The sequence below is a fragment of the Bacillus rossius genome, unplaced genomic scaffold (assembly GCF_032445375.1).
Source record: "Bacillus rossius redtenbacheri isolate Brsri unplaced genomic scaffold, Brsri_v3 Brsri_v3_scf412, whole genome shotgun sequence".
In the NCBI taxonomy this organism is placed as follows: Eukaryota; Metazoa; Arthropoda; class Insecta; order Phasmatodea; family Bacillidae; genus Bacillus; species Bacillus rossius.
The window spans coordinates 1-18,170 of NW_026962604.1; the positions used below are offsets into that span (position 1 = coordinate 1).

The 18,170-nt window shown below is 55.8% G+C and overlaps 15 non-coding genes across 15 annotated transcripts; 7 read left to right on the forward strand and 8 right to left on the reverse strand.

The window, feature by feature from the left end:
* Positions 1–367: 367 nt before the first annotated feature.
* On the forward strand, positions 368–487 carry LOC134544478 (U5 spliceosomal RNA). Its single transcript, XR_010077802.1, has one exon. It is a non-coding gene; the product is annotated as a U5 spliceosomal RNA (small nuclear RNA).
* A 299-nt stretch (positions 488–786) lies between these two features.
* Positions 787–949, reverse strand: LOC134544458 (U1 spliceosomal RNA). The gene has a single exon (XR_010077781.1). It is a non-coding gene; the product is annotated as a U1 spliceosomal RNA (small nuclear RNA).
* A 543-nt stretch (positions 950–1,492) lies between these two features.
* Positions 1,493–1,612, forward strand: LOC134544479 (U5 spliceosomal RNA). The gene has a single exon (XR_010077803.1). It is a non-coding gene; the product is annotated as a U5 spliceosomal RNA (small nuclear RNA).
* A 299-nt stretch (positions 1,613–1,911) lies between these two features.
* On the reverse strand, positions 1,912–2,074 carry LOC134544469 (U1 spliceosomal RNA). The gene has a single exon (XR_010077793.1). It is a non-coding gene; the product is annotated as a U1 spliceosomal RNA (small nuclear RNA).
* A 543-nt stretch (positions 2,075–2,617) lies between these two features.
* On the forward strand, positions 2,618–2,737 carry LOC134544481 (U5 spliceosomal RNA). The gene has a single exon (XR_010077805.1). It is a non-coding gene; the product is annotated as a U5 spliceosomal RNA (small nuclear RNA).
* Positions 2,738–3,036: 299 nt separating this feature from the next.
* On the reverse strand, positions 3,037–3,199 carry LOC134544480 (U1 spliceosomal RNA). Its single transcript, XR_010077804.1, has one exon. It is a non-coding gene; the product is annotated as a U1 spliceosomal RNA (small nuclear RNA).
* A 543-nt stretch (positions 3,200–3,742) lies between these two features.
* On the forward strand, positions 3,743–3,862 carry LOC134544483 (U5 spliceosomal RNA). Its single transcript, XR_010077806.1, has one exon. It is a non-coding gene; the product is annotated as a U5 spliceosomal RNA (small nuclear RNA).
* A 299-nt stretch (positions 3,863–4,161) lies between these two features.
* Positions 4,162–4,324, reverse strand: LOC134544492 (U1 spliceosomal RNA). Its single transcript, XR_010077815.1, has one exon. It is a non-coding gene; the product is annotated as a U1 spliceosomal RNA (small nuclear RNA).
* A 543-nt stretch (positions 4,325–4,867) lies between these two features.
* Positions 4,868–4,987, forward strand: LOC134544484 (U5 spliceosomal RNA). Its single transcript, XR_010077807.1, has one exon. It is a non-coding gene; the product is annotated as a U5 spliceosomal RNA (small nuclear RNA).
* Positions 4,988–5,286: 299 nt separating this feature from the next.
* LOC134544501 (U1 spliceosomal RNA) lies at positions 5,287–5,449 on the reverse strand. Its single transcript, XR_010077824.1, has one exon. It is a non-coding gene; the product is annotated as a U1 spliceosomal RNA (small nuclear RNA).
* A 543-nt stretch (positions 5,450–5,992) lies between these two features.
* On the forward strand, positions 5,993–6,112 carry LOC134544485 (U5 spliceosomal RNA). Its single transcript, XR_010077808.1, has one exon. It is a non-coding gene; the product is annotated as a U5 spliceosomal RNA (small nuclear RNA).
* Positions 6,113–6,411: 299 nt separating this feature from the next.
* LOC134544459 (U1 spliceosomal RNA) lies at positions 6,412–6,574 on the reverse strand. Its single transcript, XR_010077782.1, has one exon. It is a non-coding gene; the product is annotated as a U1 spliceosomal RNA (small nuclear RNA).
* Positions 6,575–7,117: 543 nt separating this feature from the next.
* On the forward strand, positions 7,118–7,237 carry LOC134544486 (U5 spliceosomal RNA). Its single transcript, XR_010077809.1, has one exon. It is a non-coding gene; the product is annotated as a U5 spliceosomal RNA (small nuclear RNA).
* Positions 7,238–7,536: 299 nt separating this feature from the next.
* LOC134544460 (U1 spliceosomal RNA) lies at positions 7,537–7,699 on the reverse strand. Its single transcript, XR_010077783.1, has one exon. It is a non-coding gene; the product is annotated as a U1 spliceosomal RNA (small nuclear RNA).
* A 6,363-nt stretch (positions 7,700–14,062) lies between these two features.
* On the reverse strand, positions 14,063–14,225 carry LOC134544461 (U1 spliceosomal RNA). Its single transcript, XR_010077784.1, has one exon. It is a non-coding gene; the product is annotated as a U1 spliceosomal RNA (small nuclear RNA).
* Positions 14,226–18,170: the final 3,945 nt, after the last annotated feature.

Consider the following 18,170-nt stretch of genomic DNA (forward strand, 5'->3'; position numbering starts at 1 on the left):
ACAACTGCCCGTTTCTACTCGCACCTCGTTTCCTTTGTTTCTGTACCCACGGCGACGGTCGACCGCCGCGTGCATTTGGTTACCCCGTTTGCCGCGTGGCGGCACTTGGTTACACCGTTTGCCGCGTGGCGGCACTCGGGTCGTCGCGTCCGCCTCGGCAAAAAGGCGGGCACCACGGCACAGTCGAGAGGGGAACTTTTTTCCATTAGCAACATACCTAGGGTTTCACGAAATATCGAGTGCCGTGTCCCACGAGGCGATTTTCGGACGATTCGCGGCTTCAGGCTGCACGACCGTACGCTATTTTCACCATTAGTGGTGGTCCGCACATTTTTCCTATATAGTCCGGATTTTCAAAGTTTCAACCGTGCTCTGGTTTCCCTTCAAACGCATAAATCTTTCGCCTTTTACTAAAGATTTCCGTGGAGGGGAACATTTGATGAGTCTTTAAACAATTTTTTGTTGTGCCCAGTGTTTACACACTGGGCCGGTTACCGTTAAACCACTGGGCCCGGGGGTGAGGCGGGGAGGGGGAAATCTGAAAAATCGAATTGGACAAGTATCGTTCATGGGAATTTTTTTTTTCTTTTTTCAACTATTACCATGCACAATTACGTACCTTCCTTCCGCACTTTCAAGACGGTGGGGTTGTTCGCCAAGGCACCGTAAACTTGAGACCTACGAATGCATTACATACCATACACAGATGAAAAAAAAAAAAAAAATTACACTTCACTGTACATAATTCTTAACACTACTTCACAACTACTAAGTTGAAATTTTTTCACCGGGACAGCGCGAACGCAGTCCCGACTACCAAAAATTACGCGCCCGAGTTACCCACATTTGGGGTAATCGCAGAGGTCAGCTCAACCGAAGTGCAAGGGAAGAGCCTCACCCTGGGGGAACCCCCTGCTTGATCAGGGTAGCCCCTACGCCAGGTAAGTATGCTGCGCAGTGTTTCGCTTTTCTATTTCACTTGGAGCTCGGACCACCTCATCAACGTGTTTTGAGGTTATGTACTTCTACCTCCGAAACAGCTCTTTCCCCAGACATAACACTCCCGTGCCAGTTCATCACACTACATGACAGTACACACCAACAATGCAAATACAATTTCTTCCTACAACTGCCCGTTTCTACTCGCACCTCGTTTCCTTTGTTTCTGTACCCACGGCGACGGTCGACCGCCGCGTGCATTTGGTTACCCCGTTTGCCGCGTGGCGGCACTTGGTTACACCGTTTGCCGCGTGGCGGCACTCGGGTCGTCGCGTCCGCCTCGGCAAAAAGGCGGGCACCACGGCACAGTCGAGAGGGGAACTTTTTTCCATTAGCAACATACCTAGGGTTTCACGAAATATCGAGTGCCGTGTCCCACGAGGCGATTTTCGGACGATTCGCGGCTTCAGGCTGCACGACCGTACGCTATTTTCACCATTAGTGGTGGTCCGCACATTTTTCCTATATAGTCCGGATTTTCAAAGTTTCAACCGTGCTCTGGTTTCCCTTCAAACGCATAAATCTTTCGCCTTTTACTAAAGATTTCCGTGGAGGGGAACATTTGATGAGTCTTTAAACAATTTTTTGTTGTGCCCAGTGTTTACACACTGGGCCGGTTACCGTTAAACCACTGGGCCCGGGGGTGAGGCGGGGAGGGGGAAATCTGAAAAATCGAATTGGACAAGTATCGTTCATGGGAATTTTTTTTTTCTTTTTTCAACTATTACCATGCACAATTACGTACCTTCCTTCCGCACTTTCAAGACGGTGGGGTTGTTCGCCAAGGCACCGTAAACTTGAGACCTACGAATGCATTACATACCATACACAGATGAAAAAAAAAAAAAAAATTACACTTCACTGTACATAATTCTTAACACTACTTCACAACTACTAAGTTGAAATTTTTTCACCGGGACAGCGCGAACGCAGTCCCGACTACCAAAAATTACGCGCCCGAGTTACCCACATTTGGGGTAATCGCAGAGGTCAGCTCAACCGAAGTGCAAGGGAAGAGCCTCACCCTGGGGGAACCCCCTGCTTGATCAGGGTAGCCCCTACGCCAGGTAAGTATGCTGCGCAGTGTTTCGCTTTTCTATTTCACTTGGAGCTCGGACCACCTCATCAACGTGTTTTGAGGTTATGTACTTCTACCTCCGAAACAGCTCTTTCCCCAGACATAACACTCCCGTGCCAGTTCATCACACTACATGACAGTACACACCAACAATGCAAATACAATTTCTTCCTACAACTGCCCGTTTCTACTCGCACCTCGTTTCCTTTGTTTCTGTACCCACGGCGACGGTCGACCGCCGCGTGCATTTGGTTACCCCGTTTGCCGCGTGGCGGCACTTGGTTACACCGTTTGCCGCGTGGCGGCACTCGGGTCGTCGCGTCCGCCTCGGCAAAAAGGCGGGCACCACGGCACAGTCGAGAGGGGAACTTTTTTCCATTAGCAACATACCTAGGGTTTCACGAAATATCGAGTGCCGTGTCCCACGAGGCGATTTTCGGACGATTCGCGGCTTCAGGCTGCACGACCGTACGCTATTTTCACCATTAGTGGTGGTCCGCACATTTTTCCTATATAGTCCGGATTTTCAAAGTTTCAACCGTGCTCTGGTTTCCCTTCAAACGCATAAATCTTTCGCCTTTTACTAAAGATTTCCGTGGAGGGGAACATTTGATGAGTCTTTAAACAATTTTTTGTTGTGCCCAGTGTTTACACACTGGGCCGGTTACCGTTAAACCACTGGGCCCGGGGGTGAGGCGGGGAGGGGGAAATCTGAAAAATCGAATTGGACAAGTATCGTTCATGGGAATTTTTTTTTTCTTTTTTCAACTATTACCATGCACAATTACGTACCTTCCTTCCGCACTTTCAAGACGGTGGGGTTGTTCGCCAAGGCACCGTAAACTTGAGACCTACGAATGCATTACATACCATACACAGATGAAAAAAAAAAAAAAAATTACACTTCACTGTACATAATTCTTAACACTACTTCACAACTACTAAGTTGAAATTTTTTCACCGGGACAGCGCGAACGCAGTCCCGACTACCAAAAATTACGCGCCCGAGTTACCCACATTTGGGGTAATCGCAGAGGTCAGCTCAACCGAAGTGCAAGGGAAGAGCCTCACCCTGGGGGAACCCCCTGCTTGATCAGGGTAGCCCCTACGCCAGGTAAGTATGCTGCGCAGTGTTTCGCTTTTCTATTTCACTTGGAGCTCGGACCACCTCATCAACGTGTTTTGAGGTTATGTACTTCTACCTCCGAAACAGCTCTTTCCCCAGACATAACACTCCCGTGCCAGTTCATCACACTACATGACAGTACACACCAACAATGCAAATACAATTTCTTCCTACAACTGCCCGTTTCTACTCGCACCTCGTTTCCTTTGTTTCTGTACCCACGGCGACGGTCGACCGCCGCGTGCATTTGGTTACCCCGTTTGCCGCGTGGCGGCACTTGGTTACACCGTTTGCCGCGTGGCGGCACTCGGGTCGTCGCGTCCGCCTCGGCAAAAAGGCGGGCACCACGGCACAGTCGAGAGGGGAACTTTTTTCCATTAGCAACATACCTAGGGTTTCACGAAATATCGAGTGCCGTGTCCCACGAGGCGATTTTCGGACGATTCGCGGCTTCAGGCTGCACGACCGTACGCTATTTTCACCATTAGTGGTGGTCCGCACATTTTTCCTATATAGTCCGGATTTTCAAAGTTTCAACCGTGCTCTGGTTTCCCTTCAAACGCATAAATCTTTCGCCTTTTACTAAAGATTTCCGTGGAGGGGAACATTTGATGAGTCTTTAAACAATTTTTTGTTGTGCCCAGTGTTTACACACTGGGCCGGTTACCGTTAAACCACTGGGCCCGGGGGTGAGGCGGGGAGGGGGAAATCTGAAAAATCGAATTGGACAAGTATCGTTCATGGGAATTTTTTTTTTCTTTTTTCAACTATTACCATGCACAATTACGTACCTTCCTTCCGCACTTTCAAGACGGTGGGGTTGTTCGCCAAGGCACCGTAAACTTGAGACCTACGAATGCATTACATACCATACACAGATGAAAAAAAAAAAAAAAATTACACTTCACTGTACATAATTCTTAACACTACTTCACAACTACTAAGTTGAAATTTTTTCACCGGGACAGCGCGAACGCAGTCCCGACTACCAAAAATTACGCGCCCGAGTTACCCACATTTGGGGTAATCGCAGAGGTCAGCTCAACCGAAGTGCAAGGGAAGAGCCTCACCCTGGGGGAACCCCCTGCTTGATCAGGGTAGCCCCTACGCCAGGTAAGTATGCTGCGCAGTGTTTCGCTTTTCTATTTCACTTGGAGCTCGGACCACCTCATCAACGTGTTTTGAGGTTATGTACTTCTACCTCCGAAACAGCTCTTTCCCCAGACATAACACTCCCGTGCCAGTTCATCACACTACATGACAGTACACACCAACAATGCAAATACAATTTCTTCCTACAACTGCCCGTTTCTACTCGCACCTCGTTTCCTTTGTTTCTGTACCCACGGCGACGGTCGACCGCCGCGTGCATTTGGTTACCCCGTTTGCCGCGTGGCGGCACTTGGTTACACCGTTTGCCGCGTGGCGGCACTCGGGTCGTCGCGTCCGCCTCGGCAAAAAGGCGGGCACCACGGCACAGTCGAGAGGGGAACTTTTTTCCATTAGCAACATACCTAGGGTTTCACGAAATATCGAGTGCCGTGTCCCACGAGGCGATTTTCGGACGATTCGCGGCTTCAGGCTGCACGACCGTACGCTATTTTCACCATTAGTGGTGGTCCGCACATTTTTCCTATATAGTCCGGATTTTCAAAGTTTCAACCGTGCTCTGGTTTCCCTTCAAACGCATAAATCTTTCGCCTTTTACTAAAGATTTCCGTGGAGGGGAACATTTGATGAGTCTTTAAACAATTTTTTGTTGTGCCCAGTGTTTACACACTGGGCCGGTTACCGTTAAACCACTGGGCCCGGGGGTGAGGCGGGGAGGGGGAAATCTGAAAAATCGAATTGGACAAGTATCGTTCATGGGAATTTTTTTTTTCTTTTTTCAACTATTACCATGCACAATTACGTACCTTCCTTCCGCACTTTCAAGACGGTGGGGTTGTTCGCCAAGGCACCGTAAACTTGAGACCTACGAATGCATTACATACCATACACAGATGAAAAAAAAAAAAAAAATTACACTTCACTGTACATAATTCTTAACACTACTTCACAACTACTAAGTTGAAATTTTTTCACCGGGACAGCGCGAACGCAGTCCCGACTACCAAAAATTACGCGCCCGAGTTACCCACATTTGGGGTAATCGCAGAGGTCAGCTCAACCGAAGTGCAAGGGAAGAGCCTCACCCTGGGGGAACCCCCTGCTTGATCAGGGTAGCCCCTACGCCAGGTAAGTATGCTGCGCAGTGTTTCGCTTTTCTATTTCACTTGGAGCTCGGACCACCTCATCAACGTGTTTTGAGGTTATGTACTTCTACCTCCGAAACAGCTCTTTCCCCAGACATAACACTCCCGTGCCAGTTCATCACACTACATGACAGTACACACCAACAATGCAAATACAATTTCTTCCTACAACTGCCCGTTTCTACTCGCACCTCGTTTCCTTTGTTTCTGTACCCACGGCGACGGTCGACCGCCGCGTGCATTTGGTTACCCCGTTTGCCGCGTGGCGGCACTTGGTTACACCGTTTGCCGCGTGGCGGCACTCGGGTCGTCGCGTCCGCCTCGGCAAAAAGGCGGGCACCACGGCACAGTCGAGAGGGGAACTTTTTTCCATTAGCAACATACCTAGGGTTTCACGAAATATCGAGTGCCGTGTCCCACGAGGCGATTTTCGGACGATTCGCGGCTTCAGGCTGCACGACCGTACGCTATTTTCACCATTAGTGGTGGTCCGCACATTTTTCCTATATAGTCCGGATTTTCAAAGTTTCAACCGTGCTCTGGTTTCCCTTCAAACGCATAAATCTTTCGCCTTTTACTAAAGATTTCCGTGGAGGGGAACATTTGATGAGTCTTTAAACAATTTTTTGTTGTGCCCAGTGTTTACACACTGGGCCGGTTACCGTTAAACCACTGGGCCCGGGGGTGAGGCGGGGAGGGGGAAATCTGAAAAATCGAATTGGACAAGTATCGTTCATGGGAATTTTTTTTTTCTTTTTTCAACTATTACCATGCACAATTACGTACCTTCCTTCCGCACTTTCAAGACGGTGGGGTTGTTCGCCAAGGCACCGTAAACTTGAGACCTACGAATGCATTACATACCATACACAGATGAAAAAAAAAAAAAAAATTACACTTCACTGTACATAATTCTTAACACTACTTCACAACTACTAAGTTGAAATTTTTTCACCGGGACAGCGCGAACGCAGTCCCGACTACCAAAAATTACGCGCCCGAGTTACCCACATTTGGGGTAATCGCAGAGGTCAGCTCAACCGAAGTGCAAGGGAAGAGCCTCACCCTGGGGGAACCCCCTGCTTGATCAGGGTAGCCCCTACGCCAGGTAAGTATGCTGCGCAGTGTTTCGCTTTTCTATTTCACTTGGAGCTCGGACCACCTCATCAACGTGTTTTGAGGTTATGTACTTCTACCTCCGAAACAGCTCTTTCCCCAGACATAACACTCCCGTGCCAGTTCATCACACTACATGACAGTACACACCAACAATGCAAATACAATTTCTTCCTACAACTGCCCGTTTCTACTCGCACCTCGTTTCCTTTGTTTCTGTACCCACGGCGACGGTCGACCGCCGCGTGCATTTGGTTACCCCGTTTGCCGCGTGGCGGCACTTGGTTACACCGTTTGCCGCGTGGCGGCACTCGGGTCGTCGCGTCCGCCTCGGCAAAAAGGCGGGCACCACGGCACAGTCGAGAGGGGAACTTTTTTCCATTAGCAACATACCTAGGGTTTCACGAAATATCGAGTGCCGTGTCCCACGAGGCGATTTTCGGACGATTCGCGGCTTCAGGCTGCACGACCGTACGCTATTTTCACCATTAGTGGTGGTCCGCACATTTTTCCTATATAGTCCGGATTTTCAAAGTTTCAACCGTGCTCTGGTTTCCCTTCAAACGCATAAATCTTTCGCCTTTTACTAAAGATTTCCGTGGAGGGGAACATTTGATGAGTCTTTAAACAATTTTTTGTTGTGCCCAGTGTTTACACACTGGGCCGGTTACCGTTAAACCACTGGGCCCGGGGGTGAGGCGGGGAGGGGGAAATCTGAAAAATCGAATTGGACAAGTATCGTTCATGGGAATTTTTTTTTTCTTTTTTCAACTATTACCATGCACAATTACGTACCTTCCTTCCGCACTTTCAAGACGGTGGGGTTGTTCGCCAAGGCACCGTAAACTTGAGACCTACGAATGCATTACATACCATACACAGATGAAAAAAAAAAAAAAAATTACACTTCACTGTACATAATTCTTAACACTACTTCACAACTACTAAGTTGAAATTTTTTCACCGGGACAGCGCGAACGCAGTCCCGACTACCAAAAATTACGCGCCCGAGTTACCCACATTTGGGGTAATCGCAGAGGTCAGCTCAACCGAAGTGCAAGGGAAGAGCCTCACCCTGGGGGAACCCCCTGCTTGATCAGGGTAGCCCCTACGCCAGGTAAGTATGCTGCGCAGTGTTTCGCTTTTCTATTTCACTTGGAGCTCGGACCACCTCATCAACGTGTTTTGAGGTTATGTACTTCTACCTCCGAAACAGCTCTTTCCCCAGACATAACACTCCCGTGCCAGTTCATCACACTACATGACAGTACACACCAACAATGCAAATACAATTTCTTCCTACAACTGCCCGTTTCTACTCGCACCTCGTTTCCTTTGTTTCTGTACCCACGGCGACGGTCGACCGCCGCGTGCATTTGGTTACCCCGTTTGCCGCGTGGCGGCACTTGGTTACACCGTTTGCCGCGTGGCGGCACTCGGGTCGTCGCGTCCGCCTCGGCAAAAAGGCGGGCACCACGGCACAGTCGAGAGGGGAACTTTTTTCCATTAGCAACATACCTAGGGTTTCACGAAATATCGAGTGCCGTGTCCCACGAGGCGATTTTCGGACGATTCGCGGCTTCAGGCTGCACGACCGTACGCTATTTTCACCATTAGTGGTGGTCCGCACATTTTTCCTATATAGTCCGGATTTTCAAAGTTTCAACCGTGCTCTGGTTTCCCTTCAAAGGCATCAAACTGTTCAGGGGAATTTTTTAAAAGCTTTTTGAAGCAAATCTGAGCACTTTTGGCCATTCACTAACTGGTTTCCTTTCAGCAATTTCAGCGAGCCGCCGAGACCTGCTGCTGCTAGTTCCTGAGTCGACCACCAGGAGTGCTCTTGTGTAGATCTAGTTCTTAGATCCTAGGTCTTCTTCTTGTGAGTGCTGTGCGCCACCGAGTCGCGGCCTATTGGGGCGGCTGAGGGGGGAGTTTGGAATGGACTCCCTCCCGATGAAGCCAAACCAGGGCGGGGGCGACCTCGGTCAGAGGCCATCGGCCGAGGCCACTTCTTGTGACTCCCGGCAACCAAGTTGTAGCCTATTGGGGAGGCCGAGGGGAGAGTTTGGAATGGACTCTCTCCCGATGACGCCGAACCAGGGCGGGGACGACTTTGGTCCGAGGCCCTCGGCCGAGGCCGGTTCTGGCGATGAGATGACTACTGACAATCGGCCACCCCAGCCACGACAATACTGTGGACCGCATCGCCAGCGCTTGGAGACCATGCAAGTCGGGTCTGGGGAGGCGGGCGCTGCTGGGGTCGGGGGGGTGGCTCCGCCTCCCTCCCCCGCGCCAGCCGGGCTGCGCACCCAGACTGTTTGCATTAAGGTCAGCGAGACGAAACATCTTCACGGCCTGGACGTCTCCACCATCCTCGCTCTGCCTACGACTACCTCTGCTCCAACACCACCAACTGTGACTACTACTACCACCACGGCCTGCATCACTTCACCGATCATGTCTCCTGCGCCTTCTCTTCCGCTGTTGCCGACCGACTCACCGCCTGCCGCCGTTCCTCCTGCTGCGACTGCTACTCCCATGGACACCGGCTTCATCGTTCCCACGAAGACCGTCAAGCGCGCCCACCCCGACCAGCACTCCTCCGACGATGCCGTCCCTACCAGCAACCGCTACGACAGTCTCCTCAGTCTACCGGATACCGACACCGACGACGGCGCTGGGGCTGCCTCCTCGGACCGACCCTTGACTGCCAAGCCCCGCCGCAAGCAGCATGCTAAGCGGCACCGGCCCGACACGCAACCTCCTCCTGTGCCCTTCACCACTCTCCCGGGCCCCTCTTCGACGAGTCCCAGCTCATCTCGTGCTCCACCCCGCCCTCCAGCCTCGCAGCCTCGTGCCTCCTCCTCGGCGGCGCCTCGCCCGCCTACCTCCACTCCTCGCACGCCTCGCATGCCTCCGATCGCCTGCCTTCTCACGCCCACAGCCGGCCCCTTCGCCACTGCACAACGTTTTCAGTCTCTCCTCTCCGGTCCTCTCTCTGTCACCTCCGTCAATGACCGCACCTCCTTTTATACCAGCAACCCTCAGGACCACCAGCTCCTATTTGACGAACTCCAACGCCTCGGATATAAACCCTACACCCATCTCCGCCCCGACGAGCGTGCCGATCGAGTTGTGATCAAGAAACTCCCTCTCTCCACGACGGCTGACGAGGTCACCCAGTCCCTGCTCGACCTGCACCTACCTGTGGCATCTGTGGTGGCCATGCGCACCTCTCCTACTTCAACGACCCGGCCTTTCCTGGTCACTACATCCGGTCTGGGTGAGGCAGCCCCCTTCCTGAAGTTGAAGACATTGGGCTGCTGGGTGGTGGCAGTTGAGAAATACCGCGGCTCGGGGCGCGTACCTCAGTGCTACCGCTGCCAGCGGCCTGGACACCCGTCCTCCCGATGCCACCGGGACCTCGCCTGTTTCAAGTGCGCTGGGCCCCACTGGTCTCGGGACTGCACCTCGACTACCCGACGCTGCACGCTTTGTGACGGGGCCCACTTCGCTACTTCCACTGACTGTCGCGTGATTCAGGCTTACCTGCGCCGACACCCTCAACGACTCACTGACGCCACGACGACTGCCGTGGGGACCGGGCCCTCTGTCCCGCCCCTGTCCGATCCCAAGACGTTTCCTGCTCTCTCCACCAATGCTTGGGCACGCCCTCCCCCCGTTGTACCGGTTGTTCCCCCCTCTGCCACCTCGCACCCTCCTCCTTCCGCTCCTTCTTCTGACTCTCGACCGCTTGCCTCCGACTCAGACTGCTCGTCGCTTTCATCCCTCATTCACGACTTCATTTCATTCATCCGACAGTACCTCCCGCTCATCCGGTCTGTCCTGACGGCACTCTCCCGAGCCCGCACCTCCACCGAGAAGTTCGAAGTGCTCCTCCAGGCCCTTCTGAATTTCTTCGATGGATCCCGCCCCTCCCCTTAGTGTCCTCATCTGGAACGTCTTTTCCCTCCTCCCTAAGCTCCACGACCTTTTGCACCTGCTCCACGAGCGATCGCCCGACGTCGTGTTCCTTTCTGAGACCTGGCTCTCCCCCTCTGCCCCCGTCCTGGTCCCCGGGTATGCGGTCCACCGTGCCGATCGCGATGGTCGGGGCGGGGGGGTGGCGTTACTCGTCCGCAACACCATTTCACATCATCGCCGTCGCATCCCTTCTTCCCCCGCGGCCGAGGCGGTTGCTGTGCGCTTGCACGGCCTCCCGTACTCCCTGACCTTGGTATCCTTGTACCTCCCCCCTCAGTACGCCTTTCCCACGGCCGACGTTGTCGCCCTCGGTCGGCTCGACGCCCACGTCGTGCTGGCCGGGGACTTCAACGCCACCCATCCCTTCTGGGGCTGTGCCGCCGCGAACCGGCGGGGCAGCTCCCTCCGGCAACTCCTTCGGCGTACTCCTCTCTCTCTTTATGCCCCTCCGACCCCGACATTTTTTCCGGCCCAGCTCAACCGGCAACCCAGCATCATCGACTTTGCACTGTCCACGCCCCTCCCCATTCTCTCGGATCTCACCACCATCACCTCCGGCACCTCCGACCACTTGCCTGTTCTTGCCACACTTCACTTTCACCCCCGTTCTAACCCCCACCTCCCCCGCTTCGATTTTCCCAAGGCCGACTGGGGCGGTTTTCAGCGTTCCCTCTCCGCTGCCATAGACCTGTCTGTTCCGTTCGATACCCCTGCCCGCCTTGACGCCAACGTTCTCTCGCTGACCGACGCCATTTCCGCGGCCGCCTCTGCCAACATACCTCTGGTTCCCCCCCGTCCCCTTGTCGACCCATTTCCGCCTTACCTCCGGGACGCCTTGTCCTTGCGCAACCGCTTCCGCGTCCTCTGGCAGGCTAGTCGTTCCCTGCTGCACCGGCGGGTGTACCTGGTGCTGCGGGGGCGCTGCCGGCGATTGGTCGCGGAGTGGAGGGCCCGTCTGGAGACTCGGCGTCTCCAATCCCTCTCTGCTTGCTCCGGCTCCCTCTGGTCTCACGTCCGTCGTCTCCGCTCGGTTCCTACCACCATCCCCCCGTTGACCACCCCCACGGGTGTGGCGGAAACGGCCTCGGAGCGATCCGAGGCGGTGGCCGCCTACCTGGCGACCACCTTCGCATCCGCACCCGGCCCTTCCCTGTCCTCCGAGTCTTCGGACGACGAGGACGGGGCCCGCCTCCTGTCTCGCCACGTCACTTTGCCCCCCCTTCCGGCCACCTTCCCCCTGCCGCTCGTCACGCCTTCCGAGGTCCGCACCCTGCTCGCCCGCCTTCGGCCCCGTTCTGCTCCTGGCCACGACTCTCTGCCCTCCCCCGTGCTCCGTGCCCTACCTCGCAAGGCCCTTGTGTTTCTGACCCGTCTTTTCAACGCAATGTTCCTCCTCTGCCACTTCCCCACCCCCTGGAAAACCGCCGTCGTCTCACCCATCCCCAAACCTGGCAAGCCCCCGTCTCTCCCTTCATCTTTTCGGCCCATCTCGCTTCTTCCTATTCTGTCCAAGGTCGCGGAACGGGCGATCCACCGCCGTCTCCTCTTTCAAGTCACCACCCTGGACCTTCTACCCCGCCACCAGTTCGGTTTCCGCCCCCGCCACTCGACGACCCACGCCATTGCCCGTGTGGAGCACCTGGTGGTCCAGGGATTCGCCAGGCGGCAACACACGGGCATGGTGCTTCTTGACCTCGCCCGTGCTTTCGATTCCGTTCCGCATGCCCAGCTCCTCCAGCGCCTCTCTGCCACCGACCTCTCATCTCATCTCATCCGCCTCCTCTGCTCCTTCCTGGAGGGTCGCACCTTCCGGGTTCGGGTGGAGGGGGTCCTCTCCGGCCCCCGCCCCATCTCCGCCGGCGTCCCCCAGGGCGCCATTCTCTCACCGCTACTTTTTACCCTCCACATCTCTGATCTCAAGCCCCCTCCCGGCACCTATCTTGTCCAGTACGCCGATGATACCTGTCTCCTGGCCTCTTCAGTTTCCGAGCGGCTGCTCTGCGACCGTCTCGGCCGCGGCCTCACTTCCCTCAACAATCAGTTCCTCGCGCATGGCATCGGGCTCAATCACTCTAAATCACGATCCATCCTCTTCTCCCGACTTCATCCACACCACGACCACCCGCCAGTCATCTCCACCGTAGCCATCCCCTGGTCGCCTCGCATCCGTTATCTGGGGGTCACCCTAGACAATACCTTTACTTTTCTGCCGCACCTCGACTCAATCCGCACCAAGTCCCGTGCCGTCATGGCTCAGCTGGCCACCATACTCAGACCGACATCCGGCACCCCTCTCGACGTTCGTGTGACTGCCTACCGTTCCTTTGTTCTTCCCCACTTCCTCTACGCGTGCCCGGCTTGGGTCCACTCCTCTCTGTACAACCTCCGTCCGATCACCCGGTCCTACTTTCTCGGTGCCCGCCTCCTGCTCGGTCTCCCTCGCGCCACCTTCCGACAGACCCTCCTGGACCAGACTGGGCTCCCGCACTTACACGAGCTGCTCTGCAAGGTGACTAAGAAGTTTCTCCGCCACTGCCGGCGTTCTGACAACCCCCTGATCCGACTCCTTGCAGAGCCCCTGCCTGACGCCCCTCACCCCCGCCGACCGCTCTTTACCTACGATCATTTGAGACGCCCTGACCCTGATGACGTTGACGCTGGTGCAGTCGCGGCTGGTGGGCCCGGCAGCTGACGACGGTGATCACCACGTCCACGGTTGGCTCTGAGGAATGTTACCAGGCATCATCCCATCAAGATCTCTGCTCTCAGTGAACTACTGCCTAACATCGCCACTGCTCCGGACCGTCTTCATCTGCGGCCCGGCACCTTCTGCGCCCCGAGTCGCCCCCGGCAGCCCACAGAAGATTCGCCGCCCAACAAGCAGCTGGACCTCTAGGACGGTATCGTCGGAGGGGCCCCGTTTCGTCAGTGTTGAATAAAGATTGTCACCATTCGCCCTTGTGGCCATGTATTCGTGTTCTATGTTGTGTTTTATTTGTGTTCACCTGTATCCGCTTTTTATATTAAAGATGAATTTTTTGGTGGGTAACTCCCTTCAGTGGGAGTTCCCTTTGATAAAAAAAAAAAAAAAAAAAAAAAAAAAAAAAAAAAAAAAAAAAAAAAAAAAACTAAAGATTTCCGTGGAGGGGAACATTTGATGAGTCTTTAAACAATTTTTTGTTGTGCCCAGTGTTTACACACTGGGCCGGTTACCGTTAAACCACTGGGCCCGGGGGTGAGGCGGGGAGGGGGAAATCTGAAAAATCGAATTGGACAAGTATCGTTCATGGGAATTTTTTTTTTCTTTTTTCAACTATTACCATGCACAATTACGTACCTTCCTTCCGCACTTTCAAGACGGTGGGGTTGTTCGCCAAGGCACCGTAAACTTGAGACCTACGAATGCATTACATACCATACACAGATGAAAAAAAAAAAAAAAATTACACTTCACTGTACATAATTCTTAACACTACTTCACAACTACTAAGTTGAAATTTTTTCACCGGGACAGCGCGAACGCAGTCCCGACTACCAAAAATTACGCGCCCGAGTTACCCACATTTGGGGTAATCGCAGAGGTCAGCTCAACCGAAGTGCAAGGGAAGAGCCTCACCCTGGGGGAACCCCCTGCTTGATCAGGGTAGCCCCTACGCCAGGTAAGTATGCTGCGCAGTGTTTCGCTTTTCTATTTCACTTGGAGCTCGGACCACCTCATCAACGTGTTTTGAGGTTATGTACTTCTACCTCCGAAACAGCTCTTTCCCCAGACATAACACTCCCGTGCCAGTTCATCACACTACATGACAGTACACACCAACAATGCAAATACAATTTCTTCCTACAACTGCCCGTTTCTACTCGCACCTCGTTTCCTTTGTTTCTGTACCCACGGCGACGGTCGACCGCCGCGTGCATTTGGTTACCCCGTTTGCCGCGTGGCGGCACTTGGTTACACCGTTTGCCGCGTGGCGGCACTCGGGTCGTCGCGTCCGCCTCGGCAAAAAGGCGGGCACCACGGCACAGTCGAGAGGGGAACTTTTTTCCATTAGCAACATACCTAGGGTTTCACGAAATATCGAGTGCCGTGTCCCACGAGGCGATTTTCGGACGATTCGCGGCTTCAGGCTGCACGACCGTACGCTATTTTCACCATTAGTGGTGGTCCGCACATTTTTCCTATATAGTCCGGATTTTCAAAGTTTCAACCGTGCTCTGGTTTCCCTTCAAACTGCTCTTAGGTGCTACTCTGAGTGGTTTGCAGGGATTTCCTTAGTTAATTCGAGTTTTCCTCGCGTGCTTTTATAATCCGACCAGTCGTTTCTGGTGCGAAGACTTGCTGCTGGGTGCATATCCGGATCTGGTAACTCTCAGCAGCAAGCAACAGGGTCCCCCCCTGGGCATTGCTGGGGGGACTCTGCAGAAATAAATTCAACCCTCGGGTTCCACTAATTATTATTTTATTTTTATTTACAAGTTCTACTCAGCATCACTCCTATTATATTCACTCCATCTTCTTCCACCTTTAACTGACTGCTGACTGCTGCTGCTGCTTCCTGGGGCTGTCACCAGGTGGCCGAGAAGAGTAGTTCCTCCCAGGTGTGGCTCTTGGCCTGCCGACTTGATTGTTTCTCGTCGGCATGGCCGAGGGGGGGTCCGGGGAGGACCCGCCCCTGGGGGACTCCGACTTTGAGGGCCGACTCCAACCGCCATTGAGGGACTACACCAGGCCTCCTGGTGGCCACCGAGACCGGACGGGTGCCTCGGGCGATGCTGGAGCAGAGGGATGCTCGCCGCCCCCCACCCCCAGCCAGACCGGGATCCGCACCCAGGAGCGCTGCACGAAGGTGTCGGAGTCCAAGCATCACCAGATGGTGCCACCTGGCTTCTGCTCCGACACCCCCTTCACCCCGGACGTCACCATGGCAGCAACCCTCACCACCACGACCACCACCATGACGACCACGACAGTTTGCACTTTCACCCCCTCTGCTTCTCACCCCATCTCCTCACCATTCTCAGCCCCTTCCCCCTCACTGCCACTCATCCCTGTCGAGCCTGCGGCCCCCCGGGACGTGCCGATGGACACCGGCTTCAGCCTCCCCCGCCGGACGGTGAAGCGGCCGAGGATGGGGCGCGCCGAGGACCGCACCTCCATCTCCAACCGGTTTGGCGCCCTCGAGCTCGACTCCGCCGGCGAGGAGGGGACCTCGTCCCGGGACTCGTCACCTGCACCATCCACGTCATCCCGCATCTCACACCTCACCCGCCGCACCACCCCCCGACCGACTACGACCGCCGCGACTCAGCCATCGACCTCCGCTGCTCGTCAGCCGTCGCCTCGACCATCCACCTCCGCATCTGCACCTGGACCCCGCACCCGGCCTCCCACCCAACCTGCTGCCGCCCCCGCATCTGCCTCCGCCGCCGCCACCGTCAAGCCTACCCGCATGCCGCCCATCGGCTGCCGCCTCCCCATCACCACCAGCCCCTTCACCCTGGCCCAATCGTTTCAGTCGCTCCTTTCTGGCAAGCTATCCATCACCTCCGTCGACGGCCGCACCTCCTTTTACACTTCTAACGCCGCTGATCACACCTTCCTATACAACCACCTCACCCAGCTCGGCCATCAGCCTTTCACGCACCTGCGACAGGACGAGAAGGGGGACCGACTCGTCCTGAAGCGTCTCCCACTCACCACTACCCCCGAGGAGGTGCACGCCGCCCTCCTCGACCTGGACCTACCCGTTGCTTCCGTCACTCCGCTCCGCGTCACCGACACCGCCACGACCCGTCCGTTCCTGGTTAATACTCACCACCTGGGGGAGGCAGCTCCCTTCCTGGCTCTACGCTCCCTGGGCTGCTGGGTGGTCTCCGTCGAACGCTATCGTGGCAGCGGGCGGGTCCCGCAGTGTTACCGGTGCCAGCAGGCCGGCCACCCATCCACACGCTGCGAGAGGCCGGTGGCCTGTTTCAAGTGTGCCGGGCCCCACCGGTCCCGCGAGTGCACATCGACGACTCCGAAGTGCGTCAATTGCGGCGAGGCGCACTTCGCGACTTCCATGGACTGCCGGGTGAACCAGGCCTACCTCAGACGCCACCCCCCCCGACAACAGCCTGAGGCCACCCCGGCACCGCGACCGCGACCGCCAAACTTGACCGACGCTCGTGCCTTTCCCGCCGTCACCTCCAACGCCTGGACTCGGCGCGGTTCCGCCGCCGCCACCCTGTTCCCCTCCCGCGACGGGCCATCTCCATCTGCACCTCAGGACCCCTCATCTCACCGACCGGACGCTGACGACACTTCATTCACCACGATCATACGTGACCTCATCCAGCTGTTTCGGCAGTACTTTCCCTTCATTCGCCGCACCCTGACCGCCCTGTCCCATGCCAAGTCCCCTTCGGAGAGATTCGAGGTGCTCCTCCAAGCGCTTCTGGGTCTCTTCGATGGATCCCCCGCCGCCCCTTAAGCTCCTAGTCTGGAACGCCTTTTCTTTGCTCCCTAAGCTTCTCGACTTCCTTCACCTCGTCGACGAGCACTCACCCGATGTCGTGTTCCTATCAGAGACCTGGCTGACCCCCGCTGTACCCCTCCGCGTCCCGGGATATGCCGTCCACCGCTCCGACCGTGATGGTCGGGGGGGTGGGGTGGCACTCCTGGTGCGCGACACCTTCACCCATCACCGCCGACACATTCCACCTTCACCCGCGACTGAGGCTGTGGCCGTGCGCCTGTTCGGACAGCCCTACTCCCTGACTCTAGTCTCCGTGTATCTCCCACCCCAATTTGCCTTCCCCTCTGCCGCCGTTGTCGCCCTCGGTCGGCTCGATGCCCATGTCGTGCTGGCCGGGGACTTCAACGCCACCCATCCCTACTGGGGCTGCGTCGCGGCCAACCGCCGAGGCAGCTCCCTCCGTCAGCTCCTCCGGCGTACTAACCTCTCCATCTGCGCCCCCGCCACCCCCACATTCTTCCCCGCTCAGCACCACCGTCATCCCAGTATCATCGACCTCGCCCTCACCACACCGCTCCCCATCATCTCTGGTCTCACCACGCTCACCGCCGGGGCCTCGGATCACCTGCCCGTCCTCGGCTCCCTTCACTTCTACCCCCATTCCAACCCGCACCTTCCCCGCTTCGACTTCCGCAACGCCGACTGGAATGGGTTCCAGACCACCCTCTCATCATCACTCGACCTCACCCTCCCCTTCGACACCCCCGACCGTCTCGACGCCAACGTCGTGTCATTCACCCGGGCCGTCTCTGCGGCCGCCTCCGCTCACATTCCGCTGGCCACTCCAAGTACCCGCATCACCCCCTTCCCGCCTTACCTGCGTGACGCCGTGGTCCTGCGCGACCGCTTCCGCGGCCTGTGGCAGGCCAACCGGTCCCCGTTGACACGGATGGTGTTCCTCCTGCTGCGGGGCCGGTGCCGCCGGATGGTCGCGGCGTGGAAGGCGCATTTGGAGACCCGGCGTCTCGGCTCCCTCGCCTCTGCATCCGGCTCTCTGTGGACCTACGTCCGGCGCCTCCGATCGGTCCCCACCACTATTCCCCCACTCACCCACCCGGCCGGGGTGGCGGAGACTGCCCCTGAGCGATCGGAGG